Below are 12,578 nucleotides of genomic sequence, written 5' to 3'. Positions count from 1 at the left end.
AGAAAATACACACACACACACACATACACACGTGATAATATATATAAAATATGTGTGCGTGCGTGCATGTGTGTGTGTGTGTGTGTGTGTCCATATTCCTGTGCAACTGGGAACTTCATTCTTTCCACTCAAGAATAGCAAGTTTTATCAGGGAAATACATTCTTATGTACTATGAAATCATCAATCACTAAGTTCATTATGATAAAACATTTTTAAACCTAGGACCCAATAAAAAAAAAATCACATTGGAGTTTGCAACAACTTTTAATCAACAAAGGTATATATATACACACATATGTATACACACACATATATATACACACACATATATACACACACACACATATATATATGTATACCATAAAGCCCTTTGTAATGTGTTATGGAGCATTCCAGGCAAAGACGAGAATTTCTTTCATGGAGGGTCTTGTTTGCATGAAAGCTTAAGCCCTGGCCGGGCATAGTAGCTCACACCTGTAATCACACCACTTTAGGGGGCCGAGGTGGGAGGATTGCTTGAGCCCAAGAGGTTGAGACCATCTTGGGAAACACAGTGGGAGCCTGTCTCTACAAAAAAAAATTAATAATAATAATAATAATTAGCTGGATGCGGTGGCATGCACTTGTAGTCTCAGCTATTCAGAAGGCTAAGGCAGGAGGATCACTTGAGTCTGGGAGTTTGAGGCTACAGTGAACTATGATTATGTCATAGCATTCCAGCCTGGATGACAGAATGGGACCCTGTCTTTAAAAATATATAAAAAATAAGCCAGGTGCAGTGGCTCACGCCTGTAATCCCAGCACCTTGAGAGGCCAAGGCAGGTGGATCACCTAAGGTCAGGAGTTCAAGACCAGCCTGACCAACATGGTGAAAACCCGTCTCTACTAAAATACAAAAATTAACTGGGTGTGGGGGCACACACCTGTAATCCCAGCTACTCAGGAGCCTGAGGCAGGAGAATCGCTTGAACCAGGGAGGCAGAGGTTGCAGTGAGTTGAGACTGTGCCACTGCACTCTAGCCTGGGCAACAGAGTGAGACACCATCTCAAAAAAAAAAAGAAAAGAAAAGAAAAAAAAGTAAAAATAAAATTAAGCTAAATTTTTTTTTAAAAAGGAATGTTGAGCTCTAATGATAATATCCAGCATCAATCAATTTTTTTCAAACCTGCAGATTATTTATGGTTTTAGTTTTCTCAAAGAATAGTAGTAGCTTTCATGAAAAGAAAAAGAAGAGAACTATTGGTTAAAGCAGACTTGATACAAAAAAGCAAATCCTTTCCATTTCCATACACATTTTATTTATTTATTTATTTATTTATTTATTTATTTTTATTTTTATTTTTTTTTGGATGGAGTCTCACTGTTGTCACCCAGGCTGGAGTGCAACGGCGCAATCTTGCCTCACTGCAACCTTCACCTCCCAGGTTCAAGTGATTCTCCTGCGTCACTCTCCCAAGTAGCTGGGATTACAGGTGCCTGCCACCATGCCCGGCCTATATTTTAAAATAGACTAGTCATTTCTACCAAAAAGTCTGCTGATTATTTTACTGCAATGTCTGTCTTTTAACTGGTGTGTTTATGTAATATAATAATTCTATTGCATAATGTAACAATTAGTACAGTGGATTTTGTGTCTATGATCTTACTACTTATTTCCACTTTGTGTCTTCTCTTTTTTATAAAAAAAACTCATGCCTTTCTTGCTCTTTCACTTTATCTACTGCCTCCATCGTTCTATTTCTTTTTTATTATGCTGTCAGTGGTTGTTCTGGGACTCATAATGTAACTTAAATTATCAATGTCTACCTACCTTCAGTATTACTGTTATTCACACTTTACATTTCATACCTATCACTTTCTACTTTCCACTTTTCAATTCTCACTTCCCCCTTCACGTTTTACACTCCACATTTCAAAAATGTAATAACTTTACATTAATATAATTCCATTTATACCTTCCTTCATTTAAAGACATAAGAATTGGAAAGGAAAAGAATAAAATTCATATCCAACAACATTATTGCTTATGCAAAAATTCAAAAGAATCTACAAATCACATGAAATAATAGGAGAGGTGAACAGATTGTTGGATATGAGTAATATATGAAAGTCAGAAGTATTTCTACTCACCAGAATAATTGAAGAGAAGAAAAAAGAAGATTCAAAACTTGTGCAAGACTTCTACAGGGGAAAGTTATTCATCTTTATTAAGATTATATTATAGGAGACCTAAATAAATGGACTTACAACTTTTTCACCCTTACCCTTCACTACATAGCATAATCTCTTGATTTACACTAATTTAACCTTTCCAAATCCCCTGGGGAAGACAGACTAGTAATTACGGAAGGGCTTATCTCTGAGATCCTGCTTAGGAGACCCCACCTCCACATCTGGAAGTGAGAATAGGTTACATTTACAACTTGTGGAATCATTGTGCTTAAGATGAAATTTTTAAAATGTTCAATAAGAATTCATTGATATAAAGAGATCTACTGAAGGACTTCCTGTGAAATAACTGTGGAATAATGTCTAATCTATAGCCAAGGTTCCAAGGTTTGTAGAGAATCTAACATTCAGATTCAACTCAGTAAGTATCAGCAAAGTTCACCACCACATTCATGGCACAGTGTTTGATGCTAAAGATGGACACAAAATCCTGCCCAAGAAGTTCAAAGTCTAATGTGTGGGGGCCGTGTGTGTGTGCACACATGGAATGTATGTGTGGTAATGTATGTGATGGGAACGGGAAGGAAGGAAACATATACATCCTATTTAAAATACCAAGGAGAATAGCATGAGTGCTAACTTTTTCTTTTTTTAAATTAGCTGTTACAAAATTAATGATCATTGCACAAAATACTGAAAAATATACACAAAATTAAGATTAATTTTATTCTTATTACTCAAAAAGTAATCTTTTTCCTGTATACCCTAAAGTGTTGATTAAATGAGAATCTTTTCCCTCCCTTCCTCTAGGACTCTTCAAGATGAAAACTGAAGAGGACAATCAGGGCAAAAGGCCAGACTTCCATATGAGGGGTCTCAGAGCACTGGAATTTGTAGTATTGTTACACCTGTGAATCAGTAATCCCCAATGGTGGGTAAAGTCAAGAAACATATGTGCATAACCACACCCACCATATACTTCACACTATATATGCCATTTGCTACTGTGTTTATTCACATAGGTTGGGTGGCGGCTTGTGAGAATAATCAGCTTTGTTAGAGAGGGGAGAAAAGCTACATTTTCTTAGCATATATAGTATTGTGGGAGTAAATTGCGAACTCTAGTATGAGGATAAGACAATTATATAGATAACCTATATATTATGTGGAGTAAAATCCGTTCCATAAGCTAGACATACCCAGAATGCCATGTGAGTTCAAAACGTGGAGCTATCAAATGTGGTTTAAAAGATCTGGATAAACTTTAAGCTGGAGGTGGTATTTAAGGCTTGAAACACAAGCAGAATTTCAACAAGCTGAAATTGCAAAGGGACTACAGATGGAGGAAATGGCAAGAGGAAAGATGCAGAAGCAGAAAGAGAAAGAGCATGTACAAATGGTAACAGACACTGATTTGCGGGTGTACATATCTTCACATGCAGATCTGCTGCAGGCAGTTAGGAATTTTTCTAGAAGTATAAAATTGGGCATCTTCTGTGTTGAAGTGATGGTTGATGCAAAGGAGGAAAATATCTACAAAGCAGAGATGAGATAGAATTTTGAGAATCACCTACATTTAAATTGAAAAAGGAAAATGTCCAATAATAAAAGGAAAAACAGTCTTGAGAGAATTGGAAGGACAGTACAGTGTACCTAAAGATAAGGAACACAAGCATTTAAGGAAGGCAAGCTGTGGAAGATGAAAACCAAGAAAAGGCAACTTTGCTGAAGCAATTAGATGCTGATTAAAGACATCAGTATACAAGTATTAAAATATTGAAGGGGTTTATGAGTAAATCAGTCTAGTGAAGGTGGCATTCTTTTTTACACTCAAATGATGGCTCTGTGGCCCCCTTCTTAAAAATTTTTTAAAATTTTATTTTACTTTTTAGAGACATTGCCCAGGCTGGCCTCAAACTCTTGGACTAAAGCAATCCTCCTATCTCAGCCTTCCAAGTAGCTAGGACTAGAGATGCATGCCACCATGCCAATGGAGTCTGTGGCCTCTTTATCTCTCCCTAGAGATCCTTCAGCTAGAGTAGAGAGAGGATTATTTCTCAAGAAGGGAATGCTTGGATGGTACAGCCTCTCAACTTTGTGGTACTTAACTGAATTTACTCCTGAAAGGCTAAGGGAATAGAACAACACCAGATTTAGAATTGTAGTAAATAATCAGGTATATGGAGGCTAGTGTCTTTCAGTCCTGAGACACCAGCAAGGTCACTCATGACAGATTTTAAGACATAAGGTTGACCTTACGCAGTAGTGTAATATAGTAGTATACAATTGCATATGTTTCATAATCTTAAAATATGTATCCTATTTGAAATGGTACTACATCTCTTAAAAATTATTTATTAAGCTGTCTTATTTTTACAAGCAGTTGAAAGTATTTGTTAATACTTAGCTTTTCCTTTAGTATCTTTTGTTTCTGTCTTTAAAATTTAAGATTCAGTGCCAAAAAAAGATTTATAGGGTGTTAAAAAGTAACATATACCCAAGCTGTATTCTTTTGTAGGGAAGTCTTCAAAAGAAAAAAGAACAAACAAAAATTTCCCAACTTGGGATCTACAATGTGGGTTAGATATTTAAATTTATATTAATAATAAATGTAGCCAAAGAATACACAAGACAAAGTAAATGGAACTTCATTTGTTGTCTAATACAAGCACTGCTGATGTGTGCCAAAAGGCATAAGTTCCATTTAAATCAAATTACCTTGATTTATTAAAAGTTGAACAGAGGATTGTCAGGAACAGACAAGTCATCCTTGATATGGAAAAATGAGATGAAAGCTCTCCTTTAAAAAGATCATCCTATCGGAAGATTATTAAAAGATTTACAGTAGAGGGGACTATGGTGAGGAAAGGGGTACGTTTAAATTTAACTTTCCAAAAGTCCAAATGGACATTTAAGTTAGAATATGAAGCAAAAAAAAACCTTTTCATATAATATCAGAAACTTCTGCAACAAGTATCTGGGGAAATCTTTCTTTTTGGAAGCATCAGGCATTACATTGGTTACTTTGGCAATAGTTGTACTTGGAGATTATATGTTCAGTTTCTTCTCATAAACTCATCAATCAGAAAAGTCACTCCTCCTCCCCTGGAGAGGAATAAGAGAAAAGACAAGAAAAGATAAAAGTGTTTTCCATACTATTCTAGAAATTCTCTACCCTCTAGGACGAAAAACCATGGGGGGAAAAAATGCACTCCCCTCACACCTGTTTATAGTTGACCAGGCAGTCTGGTTTGCTGGGGAGAATCACAATTTACACCTGTTGCCCTCGTGTGATAATTAGTAGTGCACATTTTAATCCCCAAACTGTCCCAATTTAGACAAAAAATTATATGAGCAGCCTAAATATGTAGCAACGGTAGACTCAAGAGATGTATAATACTGAAAATAGAAGTTTCATAATAACTTCTACTTAGCCTACAAAATGGAGGATGAGGATACTGAAAAAAGATTATAAAATCAAACATGAAATGAAATTGATGAAATCAAATAAATAAGATACATTTACTTACCTTATTTTTTGTAGAGAACGTTTTAACTGCTTAGAAATAAGAGTACGTTTTTGTATTTTTTAAATTTAACTTTAGAATTTAAGTCATCTTCAATAAGTCAATTTTCACTTTTTCATCCGTTCTCCTCATGAGAGAAAAAGCCTCAGGCAATTTACGGTTTAAGCTAATGAGTACCTTAAAATAGTTTACCTATTTTTGAGCGAATATTAAAGTACATGGATAGAAAACAGATCAGTATTCATTTTCTGGATTAATAACTCAATGCTATTCCCACTCCCACTCAATTCTACATAAATTTAAAAGACAATCATTTTAAAACATTTTTAGTAGATTTAACAAGATTTATTTAAGTGCCTCAATAAGAAAACCAAAAGTGAATCAGAAATAATATGAATAATGCCTAAATTGACCATATTCTCATTGGTAATTCTTTGTATTTTTAGTAGAGACAGGGTTTCACCACGTTGCCCAGGTGGTTCTCGAACTCCTCTGCTCAAGCAATCAGCCCACCTCGGTCTCCAAAAGTGCTGGGATTACAGACGTGAGCCACCAAGGCTGGGCAAAACTTTCATTTTTAATTAATAGTGATTTCATGTACCAAATAAAATAAATTTTATTTTGAAATTATATTGAGGCTGGGCACAGTGGTTCATGCCTGTAATCCCAGCACTTTGGGAGGCCAAGGCAGGTGGCTCTCCCGAGGTCAGGAGCTCAAGACCAATCTGGGCAACACAGTAAAACCCCATCTCTGCTAAAAATACAAAAAAAAATTAGCCAGCGTGGGGACACGTGCCTGTAATCCCAGCTACTCGGGAGGCTGAGCCACGAGAATCGCTTGAACCCAGGAGGCAGAGGTTGCAGTGAGACGAGATCAGACCACTGCACTCCAGACTGGGCGACAGAGCTAGACTGCTTCTAAAAACAAAAACAAAAATCAAAAGACAAAAAAAAAAAAAAGAGAGAGAGAGAGAGAGAAATAAATTACATTGAGATTTTAAATGGCTATTACACTAGATGGAATTGTTAAAGATGCAAGAAAATGAAGTGATTGCATTCTAATTAAATCATAGAAGATGATATACTTATTTGATATTTTAGCTACCAAAAGAAAAACTTCTATTTTTTAATTTTTTTTATTTTTTTTAAATTTTGAGACAGAGTCTCTGTTGCCCAAGCTGGAGTGCAGTGGCGTGATCTCGGCTCAGTGCAACCTCCACTTCCCCAGTTAAAGCGATCCTTCCACCTCAGCCCCACCTCCAATAGCTGAAACTACAGGCGCGTCACTATGCCTGGTTGATTCTTTGTATTTTTAGTAGAGACGGGGTTTCACCATGTTGCCCAGGTGGGTCTCAAACTCCTGCGCTCCAGCAATCGGCCCACCTCAGCCTCCAAGTGCTGGAATTATAGGTGTGAGCCACCAAGCCCAGGCAAGACTTCTATTTTTAATTAATAGTGATTTCATGTACCAAATAATGTATTCAAACAAAAATTCATATTGGAATTGAAGTAAATAAGAGACCTTGTTTAAAATGCAGTCATTCCTTGGTAGAAAAACATGTGTGATAAAAAGAACAAAAGAACAAAAAACATGGAACCGAAATGAGTAAATGAAAAATTATTAACAATAATGTTAGCAAAATGTTGCTAACATTTAAATATATATATTTTTTATGTTTAGTAGAGAGATGGGGTTTTACCATGTTGCCCAGGCTGGTCTTGAACTCCTGACTTCAGGAGATTCACATGCCTCAGCCTTCCAAAGTGCTGGGAGTACAGGTATGTGCCACTGTGCCCAGCCTCAATATAATATAATATAAATTATGTATATATAATATGTAAATTAATATATATAAAAATTTAGAAATAAGAATAGGTTTTTGTATTTTTAAATTTTAATTTAATTTAATTTATATAAATTTATACATAATATAAATTATTATAAATGTATAATTTATATAATTTTAATTTATAACTTTATAAATTTATAAATTACTTTTATAAAATACCATCCATAGTATTATATTTTCAAAAAGATTAGAAAAATGAGCCTACTGATAAAAGAATAGGGAACTGAAAATATTGGCTTAAAAGGAGCTATGAAATTAATTTTTTTCTGATTGCCTTTTAACCAGAAAAATTAAAGGGAAATCTACAATGAAGAAATAAGAATGTCTTTACATAAGGCTATGAGGAGAAGAAAGAGAGGAAAATATATTAAATATGAATCCGTCAGAGAGAAATGACATTACTTTATCAATACTAAAAGAGTTTGTAATGAGTCTACTGATATATACAGTTAACTCTGATAAATGTGGATGCCCTGAATTATTTAATAACCTCTTACAAGTTTCCCTGCTTGTATGACTGCCCCCTTCAGCCTAGTTGCAAGCGTAGTGTTCTCTTAAAAACTTAAGTCAGATCATGGCACTCCTTTGCTCAAAGCTCTTCAATGGCTCTCCATTTCCTTCAAGGCCCTATCTAATCTGGTCTCAGTTACTTCTCTGACTTCCTTTCCTGTTTCCCTCCCCTAGACCATACTCTAGAGTAATAGAATTTTCTGTTCCACACAGTCACTCAGAGACTCAGGATGCTGGAGCTGCCACCATCTTGTAGCTGCTTAATCCTAAACATGCTGCTTCCTTGGGTATTCTATTAAAGGGAAAGAGAAACTTGAGAAATCTGCATGGACTTTTCACTACTTCAGTCTGGAAAGGACACACTTACATCCACAAACATTCTATTAGTCAGAACTTGCCCTATCCACTCATTTAATTGCAAGAGTGCCAGGAAGGGAGCAAATGGCATGTTTGATCTGTTTCTGTCAGCCCTTTGAATGTGATTCACACACCCAACTACCTGTCCCACTGCTAGTTTCAGCTTTGTCTTTCCTAAGGTTGCTTTTAAGTTCGTGATAATATGATTATCCCTTTTTAGAGATGGCTTTACATTTTGTGGTTTGAAAAGGATAGTGCAAGATCTTTATAAGTCTTTATTTAGGACTAAATTATGGTTCTAAGATCATTGTAGGTTATTTCTCTCTCTCTCTTTAAATGAAGCAGTGTTTATGGGATGAAGGAACACACCCACTCTTTTCCTTATTAAGAATAAAGCACTAAGCAAGTAGAAGGGTGGAGCCTCTGATAATTGCATAGTTTCTATAACCACAACTGACCTGTAATCACTTGACCTTACTTCTGGCTTAAATACACAAGAGTGACTTAAAAGTTAAACATCTGACTGTGTTACAACTAGCTCAATAACTACCACTGACAGGTGTCCAATTACAAGATTCCTATTGCATTACAGAATGTTGAATAACAGAAACTTGCCAATTTGAATATCAACACGGGGTACTTAAAACAATATAAACATTTCCTTCAGAAGCCAGGCCACACCTTTAGGAAATGTAAGGAAGTAGCACCCTCTGGTGGGTAAAATAAAAGGAAAATTTGTGGAATTGCTTATTGAGGAATGTGTAATTGTGGGCACTTTTTAAAATTATTATTATTGCCATAGGTGTAATTAAGTTTTCAAATATAAGCTTTTTGAGAATTTGGAATTGAGACCTGGGGAACAAACTGCTTTTCTTAGAAAACATTGATAAACAGAAAGTGTATGACTTTGCAAATTGCCATTTTTGATTGATAGCTACTCATATGAATTCCAGGTGAGTTAAAGCAGAGTCTGGTAATGATGAGAAGGTTATTTATAACCTGAGACTATTATCATCAAGGAGCCACGTGCCTTAGTAATTTTAAAAAGTTTACATATGCTAAGCCCCAGCCTTAGTGTGGGACTCCAGTCTCCAATTTACTTAGTACTTATGATAAGCAGAGACCAACAGGGGGCCCTTTTCATATCTACTTGATCTATTTGTTAGCCAGTTTCAGAAATAATAGTCTTTATTTTTGTTTTGTTTTTGCAAAGGCAAGAAAAGTAAGTTTTTGGCTTTTCAGTTTTCAAGTGTCTGGGCCCCATTTACTTAGCTGACATTTTTCTCAGAACTTTAATATTGCTTCCCTGAGCAATTAAGTTTGGAGTTTTATTTGACTAAAAGGTTACTTAGTTCAACAGAGTAGCAATGTGATGGACCTGTTCTGGAATTTTACCCTGACACTTTATTATAGCTTTTTCTGTGATGTTCAGTAGCAATGAGAGAATAGAAGACCTTTTCCATAAAAAGAGAAGGGTACACGAATAGTCATAGCAAATACATGCTAAAACTTCATAGAACCTGTTACTCATCCATTTATAATTGAGTCTCATTAAGTCAGGCTTCTTTTTAACCTTTTACTTTAAGGATACTTTTTACCTGACTTTGCCCCCAAATGAATACCAAAACCATATGTATTTTATGGTATGTGAATATATACAGCAAGAAGTCGTAGTCAGTAGGCTTCTGTGATCAAGAAAGATGAGCATAGCCCAGAGATTGAGAGCACAGGCTCTTGATCCAGATCCTGACTTTTTTTTTTTTGAGATCTTGTTGCCCCCTTAGCTATCACCTCCCCACTTCCAAGAAACCACTGATCTATTTTCTGTCTTCATAGATTTGCCTATCTTGGACATCGTATATGAATGGAATCATACAATATGTGGTCTTTTCTGACTGGCTTCTTTCATTTGATATAATATTTTCAAGGTTCATCCATGCTGTATTATGTAGTATATATTGGCACTTCATTCTTTTTCATGGCTGAGTAATATTCCATTGCATGTATATACTACATTCTGTTTATCCATTCATCTGTTGGTGGACATTTGGGTTCTTTCTACCTTTTGGCTATTATGAATAGTACTGCTATAAACATTAGTGTACAAGTTTTTATGTGGACACATGTTTTCACTTATCTTGGACATATACCTAGAAGTGGAATTACTAGGTCATATGGTAATTCTGTGTTTAAACAGACTACCTGATTTTTAGGCCTGGTTCTGTTGGTGCTTGCTCTATGGTCTTGGGCAAATTATGCCTCAGTTTTTTAATCTATAAATGGAATTGACAGCATCTCATATAGTTGATTTAAAGATTAAATAATTATAACTTGAAAGGTTCATAGTATACTTATAAACACCATATAAGTGTTTCTTTTAAAAAATTTTTTACAGATTCTCTTCTTTAAAGATTTTGAGAGAATCCCTAAATCCAAGTGACAGAAGGAATTGTCTCAGGAATTTGGCCAGGTCTGGATGACTCTTCCTGTGAGGCTCCATGGTTTTCTGTTCCCATGATGTCTAATCCACGCTATTCTGTGTTTGAATTGTTGCTTGCCGCCTTCAGTGCCTTCTGGGGATTTGCAAATAGTGCTTATTCTTTGCATTGGCAAAAGTTCAAAGTTCACCTAAATACAAGCTTTACAGAGGCTTCATTTCCTGCAATATAGTTTGCAAACAATTGGCTTCCTGCTTTCTCATAAACCCTGAGGAAGGTTTTTATTTATTTGGTTGACCCCTATACTCTTAAACCAAGCATCCTATCCTATGTGTCTGTGTCAAACAGTGCTCAAAGAACCAGTTTTATTCTGCTCCATTGGGGTAAGAATCTTTCACATGTTGGGCCCAAGCTATATGGATCCCACCATGATGCAGTACTGTGACTATTCCTTGGTAACTAAACACTCCACTAGTAGCATTTCTGATCAACTCAGTCATACTTACAACTGCATAGGTTTCACTGATAGTGTATCAGTCTGTTCTCATGCTGCTACTAAAGACATACCCAAGACTGGGTAATTTATAAAGGAAAGAGGTTCAATTGACTTAAGTTCAGCATGGCTGCGGAGGCCTCAGGAAACTTACAATCATGGCAGAAGGGAAAGCAAACACACCGTCCTTCACAGGGTGGCAACAAGAAGTGCCAAGCAAAAGGGAGCAAAGCCCCTTATAAAACCATCAGATCTCATAAGAACTCACTATCATGAGAAGAACTTGAGGGTAACTGCCCCATGACTAAATTATCTCCCAACAGGCCCCTCCCATGACACATGGGGATTATGGGAACTCCAATTCAACATGAGATTTGGATGGGGACACAGCCAAACCATATTATTCCACCACTGGCCCCTCCCAAATCTCATGCCCTTGCATTTTAAAACACAATCATGCCCTTCCAACAGTCCCCCAAAGTCTTAACTCATTCTAGCAATAACTCAAAAGTCCAAGTCCAAAGTCTCATCTGAGACAAGCAAGTCCCTTCTGCTTAAGAGCCTGGAAAATCAAAAGTAAGTTAGTTACTTCCTAGATACAATGGGGGTACAGGTATTGGGTAAATACACCCATTCCAAATGGAAGAAATTGGTGAAAACAAAGGGGCTACAGGCTACGTGCAAGTCCAAAATTCAGTAGGGAAGTTATTAAACCTTAAAGTTCCAAAATGATCTCCTTTGACTCCATGTCTCACATCCAGGGCATGCTGATGCAACAGGTGGGTTCCCACTGCCTTGGGCAGTTCAGCCCCTGTGGCTTTGCAGGGTACAGCTCCACTCTTGGGTACCTTCAGGGCTGGCATTGAGTCTCTGTGGCCTTTCCAGGCACACAGTGAAAATTATCAGTGGGTCTATCATTCTGGGGTCAGGAGGACAGTGGTCCTCTTCTCACAGCTCCACCAGGCAGAACCCCAGTAGGGACTATGTGTGGGAGCTCTGACCCCACATTTCCCTTTTGCACTGCCCTAGCAGAGGTTCTGCATGAGGACTTCATCCCTGCAGCAAACTTCTGCCTAGACATCCAGGTGTTTCCATACATCCTCTGACATCTAGGCAGAGGTTTCCAAATCTCAGTTCTTGACTTCTTTGCACCCACAAGCTCAAAACCACATGTAAGCTGCCAAGGCTTGGGGCTTACATCCTCTGAAGCAACAGCCTGAGCTGTACATTGA

This window comes from Macaca fascicularis, chromosome 3 (genome assembly GCF_037993035.2).
Source record: "Macaca fascicularis isolate 582-1 chromosome 3, T2T-MFA8v1.1".
Taxonomy (NCBI): domain Eukaryota; kingdom Metazoa; phylum Chordata; class Mammalia; order Primates; family Cercopithecidae; genus Macaca; species Macaca fascicularis.
Note: the sequence above shows the minus strand (reverse complement) of the source record.